The 27,820-nt window shown below is 33.5% G+C and overlaps 5 non-coding genes across 5 annotated transcripts; all 5 read right to left on the bottom strand.

The window, feature by feature from the left end:
* Positions 1-13,406: 13,406 nt before the first annotated feature.
* On the bottom strand, positions 13,407-13,479 carry Trnav-aac (transfer RNA valine (anticodon AAC)). Its single transcript has one exon. It is a non-coding gene; the product is annotated as a tRNA-Val (tRNA).
* An 893-nt stretch (positions 13,480-14,372) lies between these two features.
* On the bottom strand, positions 14,373-14,445 carry Trnav-aac (transfer RNA valine (anticodon AAC)). The gene has a single exon. It is a non-coding gene; the product is annotated as a tRNA-Val (tRNA).
* A 4,923-nt stretch (positions 14,446-19,368) lies between these two features.
* On the bottom strand, positions 19,369-19,441 carry Trnar-ccu (transfer RNA arginine (anticodon CCU)). The gene has a single exon. It is a non-coding gene; the product is annotated as a tRNA-Arg (tRNA).
* Positions 19,442-19,786: 345 nt separating this feature from the next.
* Trnav-aac (transfer RNA valine (anticodon AAC)) lies at positions 19,787-19,859 on the bottom strand. Its single transcript has one exon. It is a non-coding gene; the product is annotated as a tRNA-Val (tRNA).
* A 2,167-nt stretch (positions 19,860-22,026) lies between these two features.
* Positions 22,027-22,099, bottom strand: Trnav-aac (transfer RNA valine (anticodon AAC)). Its single transcript has one exon. It is a non-coding gene; the product is annotated as a tRNA-Val (tRNA).
* Between the last annotated feature and the right edge of the window lie 5,721 nt (positions 22,100-27,820).

The raw sequence follows: 27,820 nt of genomic DNA, 5'->3' as shown, positions 1-27,820 counted from the left end.
TTCGAAACATTTTCTATGTGAATAAAATGTTACTTGAGATGATGGTATTCTTTTGAAATCTCTGAAATTAATTTGCAGTTTTTACAACTTCCCTGTTTTACAATGTAATCGTGTTTATTAACTATAAGAATTTATGATCTGATGAAAGAACAATGGTAACATGAAGCCATGTACTCGCAAAATACTTGTATCATTTTTAAAGCAGATATAAAAATATTTTTATTTGGTATATTGCATTAAAGGTAATAGCATCAAACATTTGACAACTGACAAAAATTACTTTCACTGTAAACTATGTTAACGCAGACAAAGTTTGCTTGTCAGTTGGAAGTAAATAAATTAAGACTAAATAAAAGACATTTCACATATCCAAGCAATACAAAACATATATGACAAACAATTTTGTACAGGCTAAAATGATTGTGCAAGGTCCTTTAAAAATGTATGTGAAAGTTATATATTTAGTAAAAACTTTAGACTTTAGGATACAACTGCATATTGTCTATACCCAGACGAAATTCGGGCATCAAAATTTATTTTAAATAAACAAACGCTCCGACGTGCCCCAGCCAAGCTTCACATAAAATAAATATATCATTATTTGCTGATATAGCCAGTTCAAAATTAGTAAGCGTAAACTTTACGTTGTATGTTTCTATTTTTACTAGTATTGTACCAAAGTTTCCAAGTGTTTTCCGACTTTATATCGCGAAAACGTATGATTTGCTGCTTAACGAATTTCTTAAGAACATATCGCCGTTCGGTGGTAGACCTTGGCAGTGTGGGAAGCCAAACAAATACCTAGCCGTATGCCGACCGCGAAACAGCTCTATGATGAGAAGAGAGAAAGAGAGTATGTGCGCGTGTGCGTGTGCGTGCATGCATGCGTGCCTCTGTGTGTGTGTGTACAGAGAGAGAGAGAGAGAGAGAGAGAGAGAGAGAGGGAGGGAAAATTGGCCAGATATATTTAGGTTACGAATGATTACCATTTAGATATTAAAAGAATTCCTTGTGATTAAGTGTGAGACTACAACGTCTATATGCAATGGCGGTGAACCTGACATCACATTGTACCGATGGTAGTTTTTTATTACGAGAAATAAATCCAGGCTTACATAAGATTTTTGCTACATTTCACTCTGGGGAGATGGTAGTAAAAACGTTTCCTTATCAAATTTGAGTCAGCATCGTTTATTACGTAGCTTGATATTTAATGAACAACTTGTCGAAAGGGTTGTGCATTGTCCTTCCATTAGCTAATTAATATCTCTGCCTCAGGATGTCTTGAACATAATACAGTCTTCGGGAAGTTCTTTGATCTGTCAAGATTTAATCAAGAAATTACGTTCATTCCCTCTTGAGATTAAATGTGCATATTGAGCTATAAGACAGACGATGTATTGTTTAAATGACTCCGGTGTACTGTCTTTTATGAAGCATACTTCAATGCATCATTTGACACCCTAACTGAGAATGGATATGTAGATTAACGCCTTTAACGAATTCTACTTTCAGTCGTCACTCTGCCGTTCTTTATCTTTGACAAAGCGTCTCTGCTTGATTTACGCATGCGTTTCCGGTTATTCTTTGTATTAACACACGTCAGTCGTAAGGTAATTCGTCTTTTTAAAATTCGGTGCTAGCATGAAATAGTGCAAGGCTAGGCCCGAGTGTATAAATTACAATTAAGTTTTAAGGAATCGTCTTAATGTAAATTATTTTATATTTGATGATGCTGTAATTTCAAATTTCTCTTGTCATTGAAAACAACTGGCAACAACAAAATTAATATTTAATGTCTGTTCCTACTTGAATTTGAGAAACAGCCTCCTGATTACAAATTTAATCAAGAATTATACATTCTTTACACACTTTTTTTTTTTCAATTCAATTTTGTCACTGTTTTCGACAGACACGCTTATTTTCCAAAGTTGAGGATTTGTTTAAAACAGAGTTAAGGTATTAAAGTGTATTTTTTTCTCGAGACAAATCAAATTTTAAGGAACACTTCAATTTCTATTTCCGCATAACTACTTTCTGCAAGCGAAAATAATCATATGAAAGCAGATAGGTCTGCAAGTATTTCATCTAACTGAATTTCAGTAAGAAATACATCAGTTGCAAATAGTAATATAAAGAAGGTCATTTCTAGAACAAAAAAACAGAGGTAATCAACTAGGAAAATCATTTCACTTCATTCGCTTTTAGAACATTTTTTTTTGGTTCTCAGTTTACATCCACAAGAAAGTACTAAAGTACTAACATGTATTAAATAAAATATTTTCCCTTAAATCATTGACGCTTAATATATGTGAACATAGCCGAGCTTATATGTTTTCATGCATGGGAAGGGTTAAGTGCCGTGTTTCGGCCATGAGGGGTCTCGTCGTACTTGCACTAATTATTATGCTTGGTCCCTTGGAATGGAGTCAAACGTTCGTGCAAGGTTCTTAGATGCGTGGGACGTTTTGCACTTTTCATGGACTCAATCAAACCAAATCTGCTATTTTTCACGTTTTCGTTTCGTGCAATAAGAGAAACCAAAACCGAACAGCATGAATCCTGACCAGACACCGCGGATGCACAGGCTGGTCTTGATCCATCCTGGTCGCAAACGCACTATGTTGGTTTTCTCATCGCGCAGCTCAATTTATGATTGTTTCAAATGTTAACTGGGATGTCATACGATATATTCAGAGCAGTAACTCGTGAGTGGTTTATTCTGTTAAAAGATATAATATTGTAAGAAATTTATTTTCTAAAATATATTTGACGTAAAATAGCTACAAATTATTTAATCATTTTAAAAGTAATATTTTAGTGTGACCTTTCTGTAGACGGATGCCGTTCTAAGACTATAAATAAATAAACATCTATCCCCGAACTGAAATAGAATTTCAAGCTAATTGCAGTCGTGTTTATGCATTTCTTTATGAGCGAACAGAAGCAACTATTTTGAGCTGTTATTGTTCCAATTTTATGCCAAAAGCGTCTCTTGTCTGCTGTAAACATTTTGATACTTACCTTTACGAGTGACTTACAAAAAATGTTCCAACAAACATCAATCATCGAACTAGAATAGATGTTGAAGCATTTTGCAACTGTGTGTATGCACTGTTAGGCAGTATGTTTGCGGATAATCCACCTACACATCCAGTGAATACATGTTAGAACTGACAAGCAGAGAAGAATTTTTCGTTTACTCTTATATCATATCATATCATATATTATATTATGTCAACAGCCACCAGGATATCTTTGCAAAACCAGGATTTTGGCAAAGTTCACTACCATTTCTAAGCGACTTAGAAACTTCTGTTATAGCTTTGATGGTAGATTAGGGGCCAAAGAGCAATAAATGATACAGTTTTGTATTTTTTAAATTTCCTTATATACAAAAAAGATGATTTAAAAAATTTGTCTGATTTGAATTTTCCAAAATCCAATCGGATATGAGGCGTCAGATTGGAATTTTTGAAATTCCAATCGGACATTCTTCCCATATTTTGGCGTGCTGGATTTTTTTCCGGGTGGAAAACATTTATTTTTTCAAAGTGTGTAAAAACAATTAGTTATTGTATATTTTGTATAGAACGTATTTTATATCAAACAGCAGTCTCCTGAGAAATTTTGAAAAATCCAATAGGATTATTTTTCCAATTTTTTTAAAAAAAAAATATCCGCCTGGAAGAATTTCCTATTGGAAAAATATCCAATTGGGTTTATTTCCAATCTAAAAAACTGGAAAAAAGTTCCAATTTGAGTTTTTATTAAACACTTTCATTTTAAATTATTTTTTATGTTCATATAAAAAAAGTCGTTGTGTTTAGCGAATATTATCCTCATATATTTGTTATGTCTTTTTATTGTCATATGCCTATAAAAAGATAACAAATCTTGTGGTATCATGCGATCGAGTTAAATGTGAAGTATGTAATAATAACTTAGTTATTGTATATTTCTATATAGGAACGTAATTTGTATCAAATAGCAGTCTCCTGAGAAATTTTTAAACATCCTCTGGGATTTTTTTCCAACATTTCTAATGGAAAAATATCCGCCCGGAAGAATTTCCGATTGGAAAAAATATCCGATGGGGATTTTTTTTTTCCAGTCTATAAAACTGGAAAAGATCCAATTTGAGTTTTTATCAAAAACTTTATGTTAATTATATTTTTGTTCGTATAAAAAGGTCGTCGTGTTTGGCGAATATTATATATTTGTTATGTCTTTCTATTATCTTGTTTGAATATAATCATGAACGTTATTTTTATGTCATCTTAGACATGTATTTTGCAAGTTACTTGCTTAGATATTCAAGCATTTTTCATATATAACAAAGGATTCTTGCACTTCTGTCTAACTGACATTTGATTCATTTTTATTAAATTTTGTTGCCGTTTTACTATTGCTTGTCTCTATTCAAATGCCAAATGCAATATACTGGTTGAAAGGTCGTCACTTTAGGGTTACAATGACACCCTGATCATAAAACTGGTTTGTTTGTAGAAGTCGTAGGGGCTAGTTGTCATGACATTGTTCAGGAGCCCATTTAACGGATGTTTTCGACTTACCTAGCATACATTGATATTTACTATAGAACAGAACATTCCACGTGCGCTCGTACTGTTAGTAAACATTTTTGGTAATGAACATATTTTTAAATCTTGCATCTAACGATATTATGACTTGATTATACGAGAAATAAACCACTGAAATATGCTGCTTTTTATGTATAGGTGTAGCATTTTAACACAGTTTTTTTTTGTTTACTTTCCAGAATTTCAGTCATTTATAGAACTATATTGCGCAAGATCTATATACCCGTTTCAGAAAAATGAAACTCACGGTGAATTAACTTACCATGCAGAGAAACGCAAGACAAACTTTACCCAGAGAGGCATATAATATATTCATATCATTTTATGCAGTTGAATCGGCGATCTGCATAGTGTTTGTCGCTCTACTTCGTGTGTTTTAAGCGTGTGAATTACTTTAAGAGATGTATCGCTTTGGAATCGGTGCAGTGGTAAGGACAGGATGATGTTCTCAATTTAGCCAGAAATTAAAATTTGACATTACAATAGTTAATACGCATAAATTATTAAATGCATTTGGTGCTGGTTGTTTCTTTGCGTCACAAAACTCATCGTTATACGGCTCATCGCATGAGAGAATTGAACTAGTTACGGTATTACAAGCCTTAGTTATTTTAATATAATTTTGTTCCTACATTGCAATGAAAATATAAGTGTGCATTAATATTATTGTTTGCACTAGGAAAAAACACAATTTCCACAGGGGTCCGTAACGGGTATACAATATATGGAGACTTTTGGAACTTCGGCAAATCGTTCATAGGGGTCCTTTTTGACGTTTTCTAAAAATGTCAGTTTATGCCTCGGATGTCAGATATTTTCGTATTTGAAGGCTTCAGACCTATGCATTTCAGAAATATTTTCAAAATTAATTCCGTATTATAAATGTTAATTCTACTGAATGGGCCACCAGAGGCTATTACGTTTTAGTACGTTACGGCTATGGAAAGCATGAAAATGTGAATGTAAAACATGTTGTAAATGAAAATAGTGGAGGTTATGTTCAGTCACAATGTTCAGCGTAGACATGTATTTTGCAAGTAACTTGCTTAGATATTCAAACATCTGTCAATATGACAAAAGATTCTTGCACATCTGTCTAACTGACATTTGATTCGTTCTTATTAAATTTTGTTACCGTTTTACTATTGCTTATCTCTATTCAAATGCCAAATGTAATATACTGGTGGTAAGGTCCTCACTTTAGGTTTACAATGACACCCAGATCATAAAACTGGTTATTTGTAGAAGTCGTAGAGGCTTGTTGTCATGACACTGTTCAGGAGCCCAGTTAACATATCATTTCGACTTACCTTGCATATATTGATATTTACTATAGAACAGAACATTCCACGTGCGCTCATACTGTTAATGAACATTATTGGTGATGAACAAATTACTAAATCTTGCATCTAACGATACTATGACTTGATTATACGGGTAATATACCACCAAGATATACTGCTCTTTATGTATAAGCGCAGTATTTTAACACAGGGTTTTTTTGTTTACTTTCCAGAATTTCACTTATTTGTAGAATTTTATTGCTCAAGATCTATATGTCCGTTTCAGAAAAATGAAACTTACGGTGAATTAATTTACCATGCAGAGAAACGCAAGACAAACTTTATTCAGTGAGACTGAGGCACATAATTATTTTTTCGGTTGAAACCCCGATCTGCATAGTGTTTGACATTGCAGAAGTTAATACACTTTGACCTATTAAATACATTTGGTGCTGGCTGTTTCTTTGCGTCACAAAACTTATTCTTATACGGCTCATCGCAAGAGAGAACTGATTACGGTATTACAAGCCTTAGTTATTTTAGTATAATGAAAGCTCACCCAAATGTGTCAAGGATCAAAACTCGTGTTACAAACCAGACGCCTCATTTGAATATATAGTTTGGTCATTCAACTTAAAATATAAGTTAGAGCGAGGGATGTAACGCAAAATGATATACTGTGAAGCATTATGAAATTTTATTGCGGCAAAATTATTCACATTTTTTCAGTATAAATTTGTATATCAATACTGATATACATTACAAAACAACACCAAGATCATGTTCATATTATTCACCTACTACTTCGAACCATATATTGCTTTACTTTAATTCCCTTGAACTATGTCCAGAATATGTAAATATGTATTAAATTCTAAAGATAGACAAGTGTTTAGTAACCTATTTGTTGACATTGAAATCGATTAACTAAACATTGCTCACCAACCACAAAGTAACGCAATTGGAAACCCCGATTTGGGTCTTCGTGACCGAGAGATTAAAGACGCTGACGTTAAATCACTTGGCATTCAGCAGTGCGTTTTCAAAGTCTTCCCGGTAGTGTACGACATTGCTGTATACCGGATGGCTGTGTAGTCATAGCGATAATGCATGATGCTGTGGTCTGTTAAGAGAGTGGCAATTGCCCAGATACTCTGCCTTCAACTCTCTAGGTTTCTGTCGAGGTTACTTCGCCCTTAGTTCCGAGTTCGTACCCTACCCTGGGAACACAGGGGCTATTTGTCCCATACCTAGAGGTTCATATGCATAAGAGCGTACCCACTCACATTTTCGAGGGCATAACTCCTCCGAGTCCCCTGCCTGAAGAGCAGTTACCGTGTGGCGCCATCTGGGGTGTGTCTCTGCATAGGGTTTGTCTGCAGAGAGGCTATGTACTTGCAGGGAAGGCTTACGCACTCGGCTTCTTTTTCACCAGAAGACTAGCCAGCGGCGGAGGCTGAAAGCGGACGATGATAAGCACACAACACACTGCTCAACACACTTGACGCATAAGCAGAACAGTACCACACTGCATGTACTGTAGAATTCTTCATGTGAGTAAGCAATCCAAAGTGGTTTTCAAAGGTCTATAGTTTAACCCGGTGCCCGACCATGCCAGGATATGTTCTTGGAGGTGCATTTGTATTCTTCCTTTGGCATCAAAAGCTGCAAAAGTCGCTAAATGACCTATATAGTCTCTGTGTGACTCTTAACCCAACAAAAATAAAAACAAACACTGTATAAGACCATTGAGATAATCAAAATAAGATATAATGGCTGATACATTTATTCACATAAAAGGTAGGCATTTTTGTCCACACTTCGGCCTGTTGCCTTTTGTCCTGCTGCGAACGTAAATGTCGATTTCTGTTTTCACGGCGATCGACAAAATCTAATGGCAATACAAATCGACGAAAATGCGAAAAAATAGTGTACATGTATAAATGCTTATCTCAAAGTATGGGAAATCTTAGGATTGAAGCTGATTGAAACCTTAAAGTAAATCAGTATGCGTAATGATATTACTAGTATGAATATAAGTCGTTGGATATTATTTCCATTCCAGGTCCTTCTCAATAATAGCAGAAACAATAGTTTCACTTTCAGTACAGGTATCGATATCTGTCAATTAAATATTGGTCTTCTAGAGAAATGCAAATGTTGTGTGAACGTTTGGGTCAGCATGAAAAGTGTTTAAACTAAATTTATCGAAACGAAACGTGTTCGAATTGTAGTAACATTTAAGTGATCTATAAACACAATAATTTGGACTATGATTATAAATACAAGATATGAGCTATTCGTGATAAATAGAAGTCAATATGAATACAAAAAGAGTCAACTATTAAAGACATAACATAAAACAATAGATTAGCTGTTGAAGAAAGCTACCAATTTGCAGTTATTCATTTTCATGAATGAAGTTTTCTTTTTCTTTACGTATGTTTTTACCTTTACCGATATTAACCGCAAGTTACAAGATGTTTATCCGAATAAATAGTGTAAAAATACAGTTGAAACTCAGTATCTTGAAATCGCTTTTCTCAAATATACAGCTTTCTCATAGACATGAACAAGTCCTTTCCCAAATAACAGGTGCACAAACTATCATTTTAAGTCGTATTATCGTTATCTCGAAGTAAAACGCTCGATCCCTTGGAATTTGCTGCTCAACCTTCAAAGCAAGACCGGCGCGTATCTGCGTTCGCCGGATATTATCCGGGTACGGTACCGAAGCCAAACGAATGCCGCGATAAAACGGGGTAAACCGTAAATATAAAACGAATTGGCCCTATGATTATTTATAAACATCAGGCCGTCATTAGTTTTTCCTCTGATGTTACCTATAGAAACCCTGCATTATTATGTGACTTTAGATAGTTCGATTCCGATTTTTTGTCTTTCCAGACTTTATATGATTTCATTACTTTAAAAAGTTTGAAACATCGATGAAATAAACTGATGTACAAAAAAAATTAATAAAAATGTAAATATAAGTAAACAATTGTGGTAATAATGGTGTATTATAATTTCAAGGCAATAGAATTAACTATCGCTATTACTTGATTGAAAAAATATGTAAAATCAAGCAATGTGATCTTCATCTTCGTGTACCACGTCTATTGGCCTTAATGTTCCGAAGGTTAAAAGCTTTTAAATGTTCACTGCATTAATGGACTGAATAACAGCATCGGGTCTCTAAAACCTTTAGCCATAATGGTTTTAATGACACAAGTATTGTCCTCACATAAAGGATAACACATAATGAAAAGTATCTGACGACTTTTGCTTTTCGCATTTAGTCTGAAACATTTCTGTTCAGTTAAGCTGTCCGATTCTGTCACTGAAGTGTCTACAAAGTATGATATTATGCACGACAAACACTATTATAGTCTAAGTAGGCTAGTATACTTATTTCTAGTTACCACACTATGAACTAACTTCTTTTCTCACTTGTTGTAATTCCAGTATCCGTTTTGATTTTTATTCAATACAGCCTCGTCAAGCATCACGTTGTATATGTAAATCCTTCGCCAAATCACGAGATTTAACTGCTGGTGAATTCAGACAGTAAATAATGCGGTGTATGTTTCTAAATGTCTTCAAATGTTAAATGTATATATATATATATATATATATATATATATATATATATATATATATATATATATATATATATACAGAACATAAAAGCTAATCCGCCGTGAGCAACTGTGTTAATATTTTAAAAACTACTAAATATTCTTGTATTGAAATGTAGCATATACTTAGACGGACCTCATCATTTAAAAACATTGAAGAATTAATTTTACTAGCTCTACCACATCCTACTTTTAAAAGTCACAAAAAGTTGTGTTTTAGAAAAAGAGTGAACACATTCATTAGAATACAGAGGTATAGATTTTGAATTTAAGCTACAAAGTGGTTCGCGAAGTAAACATTGTTATTTCAGTATAGCTTGCTGAAAACAAAAATAAAACTTATTAAGACTGTCCCAGTTAATAATAAACAGTATACAATATCCCCGTATTAAGGGATCTGTAATTGATAAGTACAGCACAGCTGCTCTAGACTGAACAGACCGCTATTAAATAAGTTGAGTTTATTGTACAGTGGCTGTTGTTTCCTAGGGTCTTTTCAACTAAGAGATTCGTATAATGGTCCATTATAGAGAGATGTGTGCTATTTATAGACATATTTAACACAGGTAATGCCACATACGTTCCTTAACTGCAACATCAAAAAATATTTTAAAACAGAAAAATGGAAACAACCCAATGCGTATCTGTGAGGACAACGTTTTCAATTATGTGAAAAAGACGCTAAATAAAAGAGAATTAAAACATTTTACCAACCTGCGGCGGGACTCGAACCAGCAATACACGGTTTAGGAGGCCGATGCCTTATCCATTAGGCCACGGAGGCTCTTTTTGCAATTTAAGCATTTCCGCAATGTCAACATTTCAAGCGTTACATTTATTTTACATTAAAGACTGTATATTTCCTATTATTAACCGTTTAATATCTCCTCATATATATACAGATATAATAACTACGACAACATCTTATCGTATACACTGACGACATTTTATTTAGGAAATAATCTATTCAGTTACATGACAAACACATAGTCGCCGTTACAAAAATTTGTTCACATTACAGAAACAAATGTTAATAAAAAAAATCCATGAGGAAGAATTGACCTCATGACCGATATTGCAGAAAATCGATATCAGGGGAGACAACAGCTATTTGGTATTGGTAACATATATTGGTAACAGGTGACCGGTGTCGATATCTACTGCCTCCGGGTATTGTCACCTGGATGTTTATTTCAATATCAAGTGTAATAAAAGAGAAGGTTTTTCATAAGATAATTAAACAAGCTTGAATTATCACTGGAGATCCAAATTATGGAAAAGGGATTTTTCATTAGAAATAAAAGAAGTCATTTTTATCAAAAGAATGTTTAATATGTAATTTTCTGAACCATAGCATTTTTAACATGTTATTTTATAATAATTAAATTAATTTTTATATCAATAGACCATATCTATCAGCAATAAAAACCATATTTTCATATAAAATTATGTTCATACATTTTCTTATATAAGAAGAATGTATATTTTAACATGTTTTCGAAAAACAATGTAACAAATCGGCTGAACATTGCTATCTGTAAACCATTTAGATTCAAGTTAAAGGCAAATATCGATGAAGTCTTTTTTTTTTTTTTTTTTTTCATTTTCAACCAAATCTGAAATGTAAATGACACTTAATGTCTAGAAAAAAGGAGGTTCGTACCCATAGACACATCCTTTTATATTTATATAGCACTAGCATTGATATTTTTACAGCGTCTCCCATCTATAAAATACGCTGTCGTTGAAAAATAAAATCTGAAATATATATTTAAGAAATATGATCTGATTTTACACTGTTTTAAATAACGCTGTCTTTAAGTATAATATGTGTCTTTTACACATTAGGTACCACCGCCCCCTTTCCACCCCCCACCCCCCAACAACAAAAAAGAAGATCGAACCATGTTTTATCCGATTTTATAACTTTTACGGCCATAACACATTCTTGTCCAAAAAAAGGAAAACAAAACAAAGACAAATATCAAACAGGGAAGTCACAAAATACTAATAAACTTGACGAATATATTTTAAAATTGTCTGATTGATATGTATTATACCTGCTGCCACTACCACGTCCATTTTTATGTCACAAAAATACATACGTAAGTTATTTTGTTGTTTGTTTTTTTTTTTAAACAACTGTTTACAATTTATAATTACACAGGTGTAGGTTTTGAATTATTTTATTCTGAAATGGTTGAACATCACACGTATATCAATCCAGTAATTCTTAACATATAGACAAAATAGGAAGTTTAATGAATCGAAAATTATGGTATGTTTGTAAAATTTTTTAAAAAAAAAAAAGATAGTGGCAATCAGCGTGGTACAGGTATTTTGCCGTATTCAAGCAGACATTATTCCACCAATATATGAAAACTGTTTGTAAAATAAAAAATATGCAAAAGATTAAAATCGCATGATAATTTTACCTTGTGATTACAAAAAAAATACCCGTATTAAATTCAAAACGCAATTATAGCCTTATCAGTGTTATAAACGTCTGTGTTGTTTTAACGTTCCTTATTTAGTGGTAATTGGCAAGTTTTATTACAGGTCCAATAAAAAGGATTTATGCGTGATGCATACAACATTTTATTACTTCTATAAATTATCATTCAATAGGATTACAGTATAGAAATTTGATTCATGTAAAATTATCTTGAATTGAACATGTACAATAATTTATGAAAATAAGTTAATCACGACGACATTTATGATAACTGAAAAGATCATGAAACCAGGTAAAATTTTCACGAAAACAAAACTATATCATTAAGTTACTGAAGTAAAATTCAATTCTGTTTTAAATGCAGATATTATTTACATTGCAAAAACATTCTTGTACACAAAAAATGCTCCGGACATATTTTCCATTTTTAATTTGATCAAGGCGGACCTTGAATTTATTTACTAAAAATTATTAAGTAAAATATATACAAAAAATACTGTATTTTACCTTTTTACGACAGTTTGCATTTGTGATCCAAGGGTCGATAGTCGATAGGAAAGCTATCTCTTTAAATGTTTAATTGACATAATTGGCATAATTGACACTTGATATTTAAATGTATATGAAATAAGGTGAGAACAACAACATAAGAAGAAATGCGCATCTCTTTCTTTTTAGAACCGAAATATTAAAATGCAATATTTATCTTATATTGTTAATTTGTGATATTAACACAAAATGAATTACTCGCGAAGTAAAATTACATTAAATGATTAAATCATTACTTTAACCTTTTGATCACACTACCGCATGTTCACACGGCATACTATAATATCGTCTGCTTATGACGCTACAACAACAACTGCGCGCTGAAGTTAATTTTTCTTCGAAATTAGTGGAAATAAACCGTCTGAGAACGAATCAAATTTTTATTTCACAAAAATGAAATAAATATCATTCAAAAGATAAATTCAATGAGAGTAGGAAAGTTCTTGCACCTAAGCTTTCATATCAATGGTTTTATACAAAAAATGCTTTGAAGAAACGCATGTATGAGATTTTTTCACATTTTATATGGAAACAAAGAAGGGATAAAATGACGAGATGATGGCATCAAACTTCATGCGAAGAACGAATCAAAAATTAAGATAAAATTTAATTTAAAAAAACCTTGTGACGAATCAAACGTTGAACTTTGGTAATATGTTTGCACCTAAGGTTTCTTATTTTTAGTAATTTTGTTATTAAGTAAAATGTGTACATGCCCTTCTTATTTCTATATAGAAAATCTGACCGCTATCGATTATTGGCCGGAGGAATATTCTTCAGTATGTAACATTTATAAACCTAACCATCCCTCTGTGTTTATTTTGTGGTTTTCTCTCCCGACATCAATGATTTATCAAAGATAAAATAAGCAAAAATATGTTTCCGCTGAGGATTGAACTCAGGACCTTCCGCGTGTTAAGCGGATGTGATAACCACTACACCACGGAAACTGTTGATCATTATGTATCGAACTATGTCATAATTTCATATCTCTGTGTATAGTTTACCTCTGTCACAAATTAAACCTTGTTATTTCCGTATAGCCTGCTAAAAACAAAACAAGAGATATTACGTCTCCATCGGTCTCGGTTGGTAATAGACAATTTACAATATATCCGTTTTTAATTGATAAGTACAGCACAACTGCTCTAGATTGAACACAGCCGTTATAATTTACTGTACGGATGCTTTGTTTCAAAGGGCCTTACATGTACTAAGAAATTAACTTAATGGAAAAGCAAATATCTGCCTTTATAGAAAGATGTTTTGCTATTAATAGACGAAATCACTATTTAACAAACGTTATGTCATATAATCACGTTATTTAACTGTAACATCATGAATGTTTTAAAACAGAAAAAATGGACAAAACCCAATACATATCTGTGAGAACGATGTTTTCAATTTTGTGAAAAAGGTACTAAATAAAAGAGAGTTTAAATATTCTACCAACCTCCGGCGGGATTCGAACCCGCAATCCCCGGCTTAGGAGGCAGATGTCTTATCCATTGGGCCACGGAGGCTCTTTTTGCAATTTGAGCATTTCAGCAATGTCTTCATTTTTATATTAAAGATTGTATATTCCCTATAAACTACCGTTTAATATCTCCTCATATATATACAGATATAATAACTACGACAACATCTTACAAAAGTTTATTTGGGAAACAATCTATTCAGTTACATGACAAACACATAGTCGCCTTTTCAAAAAATATGTTCACATTACAGAAACCAATGTTAATGAAAAAATCTAACATTTATAAACTTAACTATCCCTCTGTTTATTTTGTGGTTTTCTTTCGTCATCAATGATTTTTCAAAGATAAAATAAGCAAAAATTTGTTTCCGTTGAGGACTGAACTCAGGACCTTCCGCGTGTTAAGCGGGTGTGATAACCACTACACCACGGAAACTGTTGATGATTATGTATCGAACTATGTCATAACTTCATAGTGCATGTTCGATATCTCTGTGTATACTTTACCTCTGTCACAAATTAAACCTTGTTATTTCCGTATAGCCTGCAAAAACAAAACAAGAGACATTACGTCTCCATCGGTCTCGGTTGGTAATAGACAATTTACAATATACCCGTTTTTAATTGATAAGTACAGCACAACTGCTCTAGATTGAATACAGCCGTTATAATTTACTGTACGGATGCTTTTGTTCCAAAGGGCCTTACTAAGAAATTAACTTAATTGAAAAGCAAATATCTGCCTTTATAGAAAGATGTTTTGCTATTAACAGACGAAATAACTATTTAACAAACGTTATGTCATATAATTACGTTATTTAACTGTAACATCATGAATGTTTTAAAACAGAAAAATGGACAAAAACCCAATACCACACCCTATAAACGACTGTAGCCCCCCTCTTCCTCTTGCGAGTGATCAAAACAATAAACAGACACGCGAAAGGTAAGAATCGTCTTCAAATTCATTTTTTTGCTTTACACTGTATGTGTATTAAAGTTTAACGATAAGTCTAACATAAATATGTGTATATGGTGATATAATAGATGAAACTGACAGGTAATGTTTACAAAATGTTGACTGATCACACTCATTGCATGAAAATTCACTCGACCAAGTCACGAAACTGATGAATATCGCGCCGAATTGATTTGTAATCCAATTATCCATGATGCTTTCTGTAATATGTATGCATACTCCATAAATATATGTAAATAAAATGTTTCGTATTTATTGCGTTTTTGAATGAAATTGATTATTATCTAGTCTGTGTAAAAACATTAACTGTATGCCGACTATCTTGCGAGTACAGTAGGCGATTTATGTCTAAAGGCGTAAATGAAATTTAAAAACATGCATACAAAATTGTCTCTTTTAATCAGTCGTCATGTTTATAATGTCATTTAATGTCGAACCCCTCCTGCGATGCTTGTACTAATCCATTGGAGGCGGGGATGGAGTGTCTGTGACTCGCTATCCTACTTAATTAAATAATTAATTGAATGCTTCAGCGTCGTTTACATGCAAGTACTCAGTGTTGGTTTTACACACATATGTCACAAACTGACATACGGGCCTTAATGTATCTGTAGTGTAAATACAGGTATTGCATCATCTTTTCGCGATTTTTTGAGTTATTGAGGTAAATGTCAGATTTTACGCATAAAATACCTCTCATGTTTTTCTGTATTTCATAAGTTAAAATTCGGTTCAGTAACAAGAAAGTTGGTATTTTATAAACTTTAATAATTCATGTTTTTATCCCCAAAACCACTATAACGGGCCTTAAATTGTAAATTTCAATCCGCGCCAAAGTAGTCAGATTTCCCGGCTGTTAGTTCATTCATGTTAAACAAGCAGGAGAGTTTGAGATCTAATTTGTCAAACGCTAGCTCGCCTGACTCGCCCCTATCGCCGGCGGATGATTCCCGTGAAAATGCAAATAGTCAGAGTACACGCATAAGCCGTAAGTCCCATGAAATTTAGTATTAGGCGGGACATTACCCTACAAATAGACTGGACTAGATATACCTAGTGCACACCACTTTCGACATTAGACGAATTTACGTCAAATTGATATTATATTCATGCTAACTTTTGTATTACGTTTATTTCGCATTGCATCGTATTAATTTGTGATTGTAAATAATAGCTGCAGTTTATCATTTCCTTATCTATAATTTTTCATCATAAACTTTTCATATCTTTTCCATACTTTAACTTTAGACTTGTTAGTAATTTTAGAAATAATGGAAGTAATAAGTGACGTATTTTAATCACGTGACGTATGAACTTAGTAGCACATATATTTTGTATAAGTAGCACGTATTATTTATGGGAGCCAATGGAGGTATGGTGTACCCAAAGGAGCGGTTTTATGCCCTTACTTATTTGTTTTGCTATGGCGCTTACCATATGTTATATACATGTATTTTAGCTTCTGCCACCAGACGACTTTTACCTGGTGATGCTGTCACGACCCGGAAGTACAATACCCGAGGTTCATTTGTCTTCACTCGTCTGGATGTGATTTTCCCAGCGCAGAGCTTTTGCCCCATGGTTGTGCCAAAAACCGTGAAGTCAGATCAGGGATGCAATCACCTACCATCATAGGGAGCCAAAACGGAGTCAACGTATTCACGGTTTAAAGGGACTTTGCTTGAAGATATGTTGTATTTTTGTGCTACTTAAAGTTCAAAGTTAACGGAAACATCTGTGTCAATGAACAGTCTGTGTTAGAACTTTATACTTCTTAAAAGAGTTACTGAGCTCAGATTTTTTTCTTTCTTTCTTATAATAAGACTTTCTTTTTCACTTTTCATTTATTCATTGTAAATAATCATTTTCTGTAATTATAAAATAAAATTTTAAATATTGTAATGGGTGTTGATTTGTTCTGATAGTTATTGTCCCCGGTACGTCCATCCTGTCACAACATATACTATCATAAAATACGAATTAGAAACTGAAAGTATAAACAGGGTTCCTACTATTTCATGCAAGAAATTAACCGTCGATTCCCTACGGAAATCATGGTTACCTGACGATTTTAAAATAAATATGAGATGAGACAGAAGGGGACTATAGGTTGACCCCCGTCTGTCAATCCGTCTGCAACAAAATGATCCTCTGATTTAAAAAAAAACAAACTATTTCACCCACAAGTATCCTGCGAATAAACGTATAAATAGCAAAGGATAACGAAAACATTACCGGAAAAGTCGATTAAGTCCTTATTAGTAATTCAGAGTTTACTTCATGGTAAACCAGTCAACATGATTCAAAAGTAGTACAACTATTTTGTCACGAATGACCTAATGGTTGAACTACCTGATTTCCCCCTTCCTCAATAATAACATAAACATGTTATCGTTACAAATACCGTGCACGAGTAGTACAGCCGTCATGATTACTACCTGCACTGCGGAAAATGGTTCCGTATACGGGAGTGTACGCATTCCGTAAACTCCTAATATACGGGCGTATACGGAAACATTTTTCCCGTATATGGAACATTCCATATACGGGAATCCCGTATTCTTTAATTGGACATTACTGTTTTTCTCACATGGAACCGTTCATTCATATTTAGCATAAAGACGTTTCAACAGTTTATGTCAGTATTCAAAGTTAGGGATTGTCAAGGTCCAAAAGTATGTTTAAGGCGTAGGTTTTGATCATATTTCAGGAAAGATACCTTTTATATGATATTCGTATATTAGACATATACGGGACCGTATACTCCCGTATATGCACATATTTTTCGCAGTGCTGTCAAGATTTACTGCTATTTCTCAAGTTAGAAATAATTTACATTTGATAGTGATAACACGTCAGGAATCTGTCCTTGCGGATTTGACCTGGTGACCTAGTTTTTGAGCCCAGATGACCCAATATCAAACTCGTCCAAGGTTCTATTGATGGTAACATTATGACCAAGTTTCATTAAGATTGGACCAAAATGTGACCTTTGAGTGTTAACAGTCAAATTGTTGACGACGGACAAGGACGACGTACGACGGACACAGGGTGATCACAAAAGCTCACATTGAGCACTTCTTGCTCGGGTGAGGTAATAAACCCTCATTTTTTTCCTCTAATGGCACTTCTGCTTGTTAAATGGGAACTTTTTTCATTCGCAGAATGTATTTTCAGTAAAATAAGACAAGTTTCATGTTAAAGTTCGTGTGTTTATGGCAAATACAAAGACAAAACTAAAATAATGTAGTTTACTGTGCGACGCTGTCAAGAAAGCGATCCACAAAGGATTAATGGATTCACTCTGGCGCCGTTTCACTCCAAATCACCCCATTCACTGTTCATATTTTCACACCTTATTAATTGTAGTTGCAATTATATACTGGTTTCAATGGTTTGAAATTCTAGAAAGTATAGAATTGTATGCGACACATCGTCTAATTATGGTCTCGTGATGGTGAAGTTAATGCCAAGTTATTTCAAAATCCCTTAATGCATAAAGAAGTTACGGCACTGACACAAAAAAGCGGACCATGTTTCACCTTTAAGTGTTACTTTAAAAAGAAAAAGGAAAATAATAAGATGGACATTAAGTATATATTGCCGATGTTTGTACGTAATCTTTGAGAGAGGTAGGTGTAATAGCATTGAAGTAATTGCACAATCAAATATATGAGGACACATATATAAACAGACCGAACAGACAAACCGCATGTTGCCTGCTACATTCCACCCTCCTTCAAACTTTGTTTGCGGGTTATAATTATGAAGAAGTACTACAGGAGCATAGGAAACGACGATATTTTATAAAGAAGTCACTCACAAACAGGCATACAGTCATTTTACGAAACTCGCAAGGACTTGTACAGTATTTAAGCAAGCATGCATACAGTCAGAAAATAACACCAAATCTTCTTTCATTGACGGTTATAAACAAATTGGAGAATTTATCAATGATTTGATTTTATTTTACCAAACTAGTATTGTTTCTTTATCCAAGAAACAGTGAAATTTACATGTAGGTCATTCTTCGAGCAAGAAAATAAGTACTTTTGACGCCGACAATGTACAATTCTGGACAAAATCAGTGATCAATCGAGTTTTTTTGCTATAATTCTACCTGTCATCAGACTAACACATTATATACAGAAACAAATCATGTTCAGCTTCCAATAAAATGTAAATATACATACCTTCAAAGCAAATCAGTCACTTTAAACTGTAATTTTTTAACTTTTAGCTGTCAGTTTATTGTTTTGACCACTCGCAAGAGGAAGAGGGGGCTACAGTCGTTTATAGGGTGTGAATTCATATATGTGAGGACAAAGTATTCAATTTTGTGAAAAGGTACTAAATAAAAGAGAGTTTAAACATTCTACCAACCTCCGGCGGGACTCGAACCCGCAATCCCCGGCTTAGGAGGCCGATGCCTTATCCATTAGGCCACGGAGGCTCTTTTTGCAATTTGAGCATTTCAGCAATGTCAACATTTCAAGTCAGAGTTACATTCATTTTTACATTAAAGGCTGTATATTCCCTATTATAAACCGTTTAATATCTCCTCATATATATACAGATATAATAACTACAACAACATCTTACAAAATCTTATTTGGGAAACAATCTATTCAGTTACACGACAAACACATAGTCGCCATTTCAAAAAATATGTTCACATTACAGAAACCAATGTAATGAAAAAATCTAACATTTATAAACCTGAACATTCCTCTGTGTTTATTTTGTGGTTTTCTTTCCCGTCATCAATGATTTATCAAATATAAAATTAGGAAAAAATTGTTTCCTCTGAGGATTGAACTCAGGACTTTCCGCGTGTTAAGCGGATGTGATAACCACTACACCACGGAAACTGTTGATGATTATGTATGAAAGTATGTCATAATTTCATAATGGATTCTCGATATCTCTGTGTATAGTTTTCCTCTGTCATAAATTAAACCTCGTTATTTCCGTATAGCCTGCTGAAAAACAACAAGAGACTCATTACGTCTCCATAGGTCTCGATATATAGTATACCCGTTTTTAATTGATAAGTACAACATAACTGCTCTAGATTGAACACAGCCGTTATAATTTACTGTACTGAGGCTTTTGTTTCAAAGGGCCTTACTAAGAAATTAACTTAATGGAAAAGCAAACATCTGCCTTTATAGAAAGATGTATTGCTATTGATAGACGTATGTAACACAAGTAATGTCCTATACGTCCTTTGACTGCAACAACAAATCTTTTTAAAACAGAAAAGAGGAGGACAAAACCTAGTACACATGAGTGGAGGCGAAGTCGTTTTCAATTTTGAAAAGAAGATACTAAACATGAAATAATTCAAACATTCTACCAACCTCCGGCTGGACTCGAACATGTCATTTAGAAACAATCTATTTTGTTGTACAACAAACACATAATCGTGTTTACGAATATGTTGAAATTACCGGAAGCAATGTTAATGAAAAACGAAAACGACACCTGAACATTTACTTTGGGTTCCTCTTCTCCGTCACCAGTGAGTTATCAAAGATTGAACTCAAGACCTTCCGCGTGTTAAGCGGATGTGATAACCACTACACCATGGACACTGTTGATGATTATGTATCAAAGAATGTCAAAATATCATATTGTATGTCCGATTGCTCTGTGTATAGTTTACAACGGTCACAAATTAATCACTGTTATTTCACTGAAAACAAACATAAATATTTATTTATTTATTTGTTGGGTTTAACATCGCACCGACACAATTGTAGGTCATATGGCGACTTTCCAGCTTTGATGGTGGAGGTTGACTCCTGATGCCCATCCTTGCATTTATTTATCACGAGCGGGCACCTGGGTAGAACCACCGACCTTCCGTAAGCCAGATGGATGGCTTCCTCACATTCAACGCCCCGAGTGAGGCTCGAACCCACATCAATGAGGGGCAAGTGATATGAAGTCAGCGACCTTAACCACTCGGCCACGGAGACCCCTCAAACATAAAAAAGACATTAAGTCTCCACTGGTCCCGGGTACAGTACACCAGTATTAAGAACAACAATAAAAACGTTTAAAATCAGAAAAGACAAAATCGAGTACATATCAGTAAAGACGAGGTCGTATTAAATTTAGTAAATATGATACTAAATAAAAGAGAATTCAAACATTTTACCAACCTCCGGCGGGACTCGAACCCGCAATCCCCGGCTTAGGAGGCCGATGCCTTATCCATAAGGCCTTGGAGGCATTTATTGCAATGCAAGCGCTTCCGCAATATCAGCATTTCAAGAATTACTTTCATTTAATATTAAAGACCGTATATTCCCTTCCGTCAACCGTTTAATATCTCTTCATATAATTATATACAGATATAATAACTACGACAACATCTTAACGTATGCACTGACTACATTTAATTTGGGAAATAATCTATTCAATTACACGACAAACACATAGTCGCATTTACAAATATGTTGACATCACAGAAACGAATGTTAATAAACACTGCAACAATTACATACCTACACATTCACCTGTGTTTATTCTGTGATTTTCTTCACAGTCATCAATGATATATCAGAGATAAAATTAGTAAAAGTATGTTTCCGCCGAGGATTGAACTCAGGACCTTACGCGCGTTATGTTGATGTAATAAACAGGAGGACAAAACCTAGTACACATGAGTGGAGGCGAAGTCGTTTTCAATTTTGAAAAGAAGATACTAAACATGAAATAATTCAAACATTCTACCAACCTCCGGCTGGACTCGAACATGTCATTTAGAAACAATCTATTTTGTTGTACAACAAACACATAATCGTGTTTACGAATATGTTGAAATTACCGGAAGCAATGTTAATGAAAAACGATCTATTCAGTTACACGACAAACACATAGTCGCCATTTCAAAAAATATGTTCATATTACAGAAACCAATGTAATGAAAAAATCTAACATTTATAAACCTGAACATTCCTCTGTGTTTATTTTGTGGTTTTCTTTCCCGTCATCAATGATTTATCAAATATAAAATTAGGAAAAAGTTGTTTCCTCTGAGGATTGAACTCAGGACTTTCCGCGTGTTAAGCGGATGTGATAACCACTACACCACGGAAACTGTTGATGATTATGTATCAAAGTATGTCATAATTTCATAATGCATGTCCGATAACTCTGTGTATAGTTTACCACAGTCACAAATCAAACATAGTTATTTTAGTATAGCCTGCTGAAAACAAAAAAAAAAAGAAATTTTTTTTACGTCTCCATCGGTCCTGGTTGATAATCAACAATTTACATTCTGCCCGTTTTTAATTGATAAGTACAGCACAACTGCTCTAGATTGAACAAACTGTTATAAAGAGTAAACAGAATTTCTTGTACAGTGGCTTTTGTTTAACAGGGCATTATTTAGAAATTCTCTTAATGGAAAAGCAGATAATTTGCTATTCATAAACGTATTTGACACAGGTTATGCCATATAAGTTCTTTACCTGCAACAACAAATCGTTCTTAAACAGAAAAGGAAAGGACAAAACCCAGTACACATAAGTGAATACGAAGACGTTTTCAGTTTTGAAAGAAAAGATACTAAACTGGTACTGATTGCTAATAAATACTTTACATTTTACCCGTTTTTAATTGTTAAGTACAGTATACTGCTTAGATTGAACAAACCGTTGTAAAAAGTAAACAGAATTTCTTGTACAGAGGCTTTTATATATGTATCTTGTTGATTAAATCTTGCGTAATTAAAGAAATCAACATGTCATAAATAGAGAATAATAGGTTAGTGCCGTAGATGAGAAAGTTTATCTGGCGAGGTGGAGGAGGTTATCGGGTGAGCCGAAGGCGAACCTGATAACGTCCGGAGCCGAGCCAGATAAACTTTCTCCATCTTAGGCACTAACCTATTATTCTATTTATCTTGTCATTACTTCATTTTCCGATATTTGGCAATTTATTTTACAAAAATAAGTGTGCGACAACCGCTTTAATGACGTCATATTCGTAATGACGTCACTTATGTAATGACGTGATTACCGGCAAAATCGCAATAACTTCTTCGTTTTTGAATAAAAAATCATTATTTGACCACTCATTTTCTTAGTTCGGACATTTCCAACACAATGATGATGGTTTCGTTGCAAAATTTCTTATGACAACAATATCGATCATAAGGTCACATGATCAACTGACCGTATATCACTGGTCACATGATCAACTGACGGTATATCAAGAAAGATATACGGCACCCTGATATCGGGTCGAAAATACTGCAAGTGACAGGATAAAAAATAATTTAAAGCCATACGTTTACTTATATACCTCACTCGTACAACAAAGAAAATGTCATGGTCTAAACAAAGTAGGTTACACATTCATAGTATTCTCTGCTTGATGGAAATGCGTCACAACTTTTTGAAAAGTTTGATTCCAATTTAGAACCTTTCGTTTGGTCAGGGGTGCAAAACACCTGTTGGAAGAATCCACATATTAGGACATAAAATCAATTTTAAAACTGTGACACTGTTCCATCCAGCAGGAAATATTGCATGAAATGTAGAAAAACTCTGGGTATTGTGGTCAGTCCTAGCTGTCAACCTTGTTAAAATTGTTAATGGATGAACCACGTAAGTGTAGACAAAATCTCTGTTCAGAGATTGAAACAAAAATCTTTTGAAATTAATCTAGATACAAAAAAAGTTCAAGATCACTTTATAGATTGTAGGAAATGCAATTCCATAAGACGTCACGGTTATCACTTCATCTCTGTCGAGACTAATATCGTGACCCAGATCTTATAAAACTAAAACTTAGATAAGCTATGCAAACAAGAAGGAGTTGTTCACTCTCAAAACACATAACAAAAAGGTAATGTTTAAGTAATATAGAAGATCAAGTTTGACGTTGCTTTCTTAAGTTAATAGGAAGAAGAAGAAGAGGTAGAATAATAAGAAGAACGTTTTATTGACTTAAACTATGCACAGCATATAATCGTACATATAATATACAAACTATAAATAACATTTTAAACATGGAAAGGTCAAAGCATATCTAGATTTACATAACAATAATAATATAGGTCATCATATAGCTAGATTATTTCCAACTTTACCTGCAATCATTCATTTATCAAATTCTGCTGCTGCTGGAGAAGTAATTAATCATTCTTTGAGAAATGGAAATATAAGAAAGTGTGTAATATTTATATCAGTTGAGAAGAATATACATAAATTCCTAACTTCCGTTCTGACCACTACTGAATCAAACATTACAATACTATACTAAACGACAATAAACAGACAATAAACATTTGGCCGTCCTTTAAAAATATCATTTTGACTATTATGCACTATAATTACTCCTGCCTCGTTTAAAGCCAGCATGAAGTTTTGTCTGTTTGTTTTGGGTTTAACGCCGTTTTTCAAAAGTATTTCAGTTATGTAACGGCGGACAGTTAACCTAGTCAGTGTTACAGGATTCAGTACAAACCTGTTCTCCGTAAGTAACTTCCGCACCTGAATCAAAGGTGGAGGACGAATGATTTCAGAAACAATGTCTTTTATCAAACTTCCAATGTATCAAACAATTTCAGAGATACCGAAGCAACTTCATATTTAACTTTATTGCAATAACTTGTCTACAGATTTTGTTCTCATATACAAAATTTGAAAAGAAACAATTTATATTCATTTCGTCTGCTCCCAGCTGAAATGTTAGAATTACGAATCATCCTCTTTATTCAAAATTATAAATAAAATTTACGACCAATGACTTCTTTTCAAATTAATTCTGTCACTGTTGCCGACAGACACACTAAATTCCTTTCAGTCGGGAACGAAATAAACGTGTTTAAAATAGAGTTAAAGTATAAAGATGTAATTGATTCTTCAGACAAATCAAATTATCAATTCACTTCAATTTATAACCTGATCTTAACATTTCTCAAATTTTTATTGGGATAGGGACACGTATTACACGTCTAGAAACTTTATCGCATTGGCAGAAATCATCAGACTTTTCATTCGTTATTTCCTTCAAGTTAAATAATTAAATGAGATCAGACGAATCATCAATTATCTCGTCTAACTGAATTTCCGTAGAGATCATATTCTCAATAAAAACATAAATATTGATGTAATTAAAGAATATATCAAGTATCAAGTTTATTACATAAAACTACTGAAATCATTAACTGTAAGCACATGAAAATGATCCTGTTTCACCCGATAGTTTTAGTTACAGAGAGGCAAATGGAGTAATCAGGTATTGCTATGTTTTTAATTCGTTTGCTATCAGGTTTCTGTCTTTGTCCAGGGAAATTGTTTAGGTATTTTGGGCAAAGTTCCGGGTCATTTTTTGGCGTTTGGTTTTGAAATAAAATCACTATTTTGGCAGAGTTTGATTTTCTCAGAGTGCACTGTACAATAATCCAAAAACAATGACTGTGAAGATCCCTAAGAATCACTGGATGCAACAAATGAATTGTTTAGTCAGTTGAGGAGATCTTTATTTTCGTGTTTTTTTTTTAATACGTTATAGCCAGTAACGTATAAGTTGGTACCCACTATGAACAGTATTTCAGAAATTCCAGTACCGAGGCAATGAATTGAACTCTGGTCACTCAGATTGATGGGGAGTGTTACCAATGGACTAACGTCCAATTTTAACACATCTATTCCTAGTTAAATTTGAGCAGATGAAACAGCCTCTTTATTCAAAACCATAAATAAAAATTGCTACCAGAACTTTTCTTAAACATTATTTCAGCAGGTTAAGATAATAATATGTTAAGTCTGCATGGCGTTTCTTCTTACTGAATTACATTATAGAAAAATATATATAGCCAAATTCACCGGGTGGAATGTCATTATATTCGAACTCAAAACAGAAAATAATGGAGAAAATATTTCCATCGATGCATCGCCTTTTTACCCCTCTCCTCTAAACGTTTTAAACAGTTACATTTTTATGTATTTACCATTTCTCTTTATAGGCTTTATAGGCTTTACTTTATTCATAACTCAACACTATAGAATATAAACAACTAATTGACATGTTGTCTTAAAACTAGGTCAGTAAATATTGAGCTATCAATAAAGTAAAGCCTAAAGGGAATGATATAATTATATACATAATACATTAAAAATAAATCGTATGTTGACATTCAGAAATATGAATTGAATAAATAAAATATTAATTGCCACTGAAAATATTAACGGTTTGACATATAGACAATACACAATTTTTCCATAATATTTCACTGTTGTTTCCTTTCTGAGGAAGGCTGAATTTTTTTCCTTGACTGCAGTGTTAATTTATGTCTAGACGTTGGGTACATGGTGTTGAATTATTATAACAGATTATCTCTCAAACATGAGGGATTATGCACTTTTCAATACATTTCCTGAACAGACTCAAACAAACCGAGTCTGCAATGATTTTCTTATGCTGTGTTGTACAGTTTCAAAGGATCAGTGTTATACATGTAAATGTTTTTGATCTATTGTCGTCAGAAGGTGTTACCCATTCAATTTGCTTTTCTGCCATTGTATAATTATTTAAGTTATTATTTAACGTTTATAAGCAAATGTTTAATTATAATAAAACATTACATATATCGATTATATAATATATTGTAGTATTAATTATCCATTGTTTTATACATGTGTTGACTAAGAGGATGTAAGTTTTCTCGAAACTTCACCAAACATAGATCACACTTAGATACAGAAAATGGAATATCTATGAACTTTACACGTTTTTATTTTAAATATCTAAGATGATCTCCCTGACGGTAAACAGATATAGACACTTGCATTGTTAATTTTCGTTTTTATGACTTCTAGAAATGTACTGTATTGATGAATGATAAATGCCACATCATCTAATGTCTTTGATTCGTCAGAAACGATATATTTTGTCTGCAAAATATCACGAAATGGTCTGAGAATTATGACTGAATGTAAATTCCTCTTTATAAGATCACTAATTGCGCAAGATGACTACATCCTGTGTAATAATGGCCGCATCATTCAACTGTCACGACAGTCTCAAACTTTTTGATGCACGCATATAAAGAAGATGGATATTTAATGTTCGGCAAAAGAAGACTAATTAATAGTAGGACTGGCTGGTAATGCCCAAATTGGAAGAAAGTCCATTTCAGAAATACAGCAGGGTTAAGGTTAAAGTTGAAACTGTTCAGTGCGCACAAACCCTCATCCTTGATCCTCGCAACGTTTCAAAGTTACAGACCAGTGTAAATGAAAATAATGCTTAGCAGGTGAATCCAAAAACACACGATTATAAATGTTTTCGCATGAAAGTAATGTACGCTCAAAAACAAGACCAATAAAAAAATATGAATTTACCGACGAAACTGGCCAAAGGCTTAATTCAACGTAATTCTGTCTCTTTTGGCTTATCACTGAGTTTTCCATCTGTTACAGAATTTGTTGTACAATTGACAAAAACATCAATAGAGATTATTATGTTCAATTACCAGCGCAACAGTATAATGTTGCAAATAATAAAAAAATATTTTTCCTTTAAAATAATTCAATTTATTTTTCGGAGAAATTGTCATCTGTCTAGATATGACGAACATTATCGGTTGCTATGCATTTGGTTATTCTCGGGCTTTATCGTTGCATTCGATGTCTCACGTTGGTTTCCGCTTTGCTGCTTACGAACGGGCTAAAGTCGCTACAGTATATAAGCACATTAATCCCGTGCAATTTTCTCAGTCAGATATCGACGTGTCGCTCTCAACACAAGAAAACTTTAGACAACTATACTTATTTGGTCTTAGATCTATTCTGTACAGAATTTG

This window comes from Mercenaria mercenaria, chromosome 9 (genome assembly GCF_021730395.1).
Source record: "Mercenaria mercenaria strain notata chromosome 9, MADL_Memer_1, whole genome shotgun sequence".
NCBI lineage: Eukaryota > Metazoa > Mollusca > Bivalvia > Venerida > Veneridae > Mercenaria > Mercenaria mercenaria.
This window is presented reverse-complemented; position numbering and strand designations above follow the sequence as displayed.